This window comes from Frankliniella occidentalis, unplaced genomic scaffold (assembly GCF_000697945.3).
Source record: "Frankliniella occidentalis isolate FOCC.00 unplaced genomic scaffold, Focc_3.1 Scaffold3, whole genome shotgun sequence".
Classification (NCBI taxonomy): domain Eukaryota; kingdom Metazoa; phylum Arthropoda; class Insecta; order Thysanoptera; family Thripidae; genus Frankliniella; species Frankliniella occidentalis.
Window position 1 is genome coordinate 3,331,745 of NW_026267133.1, and position 2,101 is coordinate 3,333,845.

Genomic DNA, 2,101 nt, shown 5'->3' on the forward strand with positions numbered 1-2,101 from the left:
GGGCTTTTGGTCCATGCTCCACACGGCGGTCCGGGTGTGGAACTTACTTGTATATCGGTAAAAATTGGGCAAAGTTACTAAAACAACTATACCGCGACCGCTAGGAGGATCACTACGACCACCACGACCACTACTCGCCACTACTACAACCACCACGACCACCATTATGACCACGAACACTACGACCACTACTACCGCCACAACCACTCCTACAAGCACTACTACTCGCACGACCATACTACTACAAGCACTTCTACTCACACGACCACTACTACGACCGCTACTATCGGCACGATCACTACTGCGACCACTTCGCCGAACACGGCCGCATCACGATCGCCACGACCACGACTACGGGGCTGCGCTACGCTACGGGCTCCTGCAGGCCGCGGGCTGATTAGATAAGGGGCGGCTGGGCTGCTGCTGCGACCCGCGTCCTAATCTCCATGCAAGGGTAGGAGGCGGGGGAAGCGTGAGGAATGCCGCTTTAACGGGAAGCTTTTTCTTTCGCTTTACGAGCGGCACTATGGCGGAGGAGTCGAGGAGGAGGAGGAGGAGGAGGAGGAGGAGGATGGGAACAGCGAGCGGAGAATTAGCTCGAGAGCTGCAGCCCGGGCCAGCGCTGTGCAAAACTGCAGGCAGCAGCCGAGCGGGCGAGGCACTCTGCACACAACTTAGCGAGATCCCTGCATGAAAAGCATTTGTGCCTCGGATTAAAAAAAAAGAGAGAGAAAGAATTCGTGCGCCCGTGCGCCCTTTGGAAAAATTGTTATTGTGAGGAGCTGTGTGCTTTATTCACCTCCCTCTGATGTATGTATTCGTTCACTTTATCTTTATGAAGGCTGGTGAACAAATTTAACAATAAAATATATATCTGTTTTTGATTATCAGCAAGTTTTCGGTCGCACGTTTTCTGCGAGTCTACTGGACTCAATTTCACGCGAAAGCTTACGAGACGACCGGCAACAGCAAGAAATCTAGAGAAAAAAAATCCTCACAGTGACTGGTTGTGAAAAATTGCTTCTTTGCACTACTGTTAAACAGTAAAATTGCAGGGCTGCTTTTCAGAGACTGCAGCTCTTTGATGCAGCCTTGGGCACACCTAGAGGCTATCTTGAAGGCTCCCCCGACGGCGCTCTTCTTGGAAGCTCTTCTAAAGGCCCTCCTGGAGGCTCTCCTGGAGGCTTTTCTGAAGGCCCCCTGGAGGCTCTCCTGGAGGCTTTTCTGAAGGCCCTCCTGGAGGCTCTCCTGGCTGCTCTTCTGGAGGCTCTCCTGGATGCCCTCCTGGATGCAGCTTCTAGAGGCCCTCCTGGAGGCTGTCCCGGAGGCGCTGGCCGCACGCACCAGCGCACTGCTCTGCCAATATGTTCCCAGCAGCCGAGCCCGCCGCTGACAGCGGAACTCCCGCGAAAGGAATATAAAATACGTTATAGGCTGGTTTATTCCGCGCTAGCTGCTGCTCTTTCATATCCTCGTTTCACTAGGCCACGCGGGCGCGCGGTACAGAGAGAGAGAGAGAGAGAGAGAGAGAGAGAGAGAGAGAAGGGCTTTTCATTACTCATTTTTCATCCTTTTTGCGCGCGCGCCCTCCACTGTTTTATTGTCGTTTCGAATATGTATGTACGTTCACGTGTGTCCGTGTGTGTGTGTGTGTGTGTGTGTGTGTGTGTGCGTGTCTGTGAGGGCGCTGTGTTGTATCATTTTTACCGCCTGCTATAGTCCGGTGGTTTTTACTTTATTTTTCAAAATAACCCGCCCGGATGATCAATGATGTTCGGTTGTCCCCACGCCATTTAAACGCGCGCGCTGCTTCTCCTCTTCCCTTCCCACGGGGTATATAACCAACCGTGTGGGCTCCACCGATGGGTTGGATCCGCCCCCTCCCCCAGGCCCCAGGTCTGGGGTCGGAAGCCCTGGAAAATTTCCGAAAAAAATGGAAAATTATCGTTTGGGAAAATGTCTCCTTTTTTCCGGAAATTTCTCGTTTCTTTGGAAAAAAAATTGAAAATTTTTCGGAAATTTTACTGGGCCTCCAACCCTACCCAGGTTCACTCCGCCGCCTGCACCGCCACCGCCGTCACCTGACCATGGAGGGGGGGGG

At 52.9% G+C, this 2,101-nt stretch overlaps 1 protein-coding gene across 2 annotated transcripts in view; it reads right to left on the reverse strand.

The window, feature by feature from the left end:
• LOC113204669 (uncharacterized) overlaps positions 1 to 346 on the reverse strand; it is a 38,017-nt gene extending 37,671 nt beyond the window's left edge. The window contains exon 1 of one of the 2 annotated variants that reach the window (XM_052266438.1): positions 262 to 346. The gene's annotated coding sequence lies outside the window, so the exon portion shown is untranslated. The remainder of the gene's footprint in view (positions 1 to 261) is intronic. The other variant, XM_052266437.1, reaches the window with a different exon arrangement.
• Positions 347 to 2,101: the final 1,755 nt, after the last annotated feature.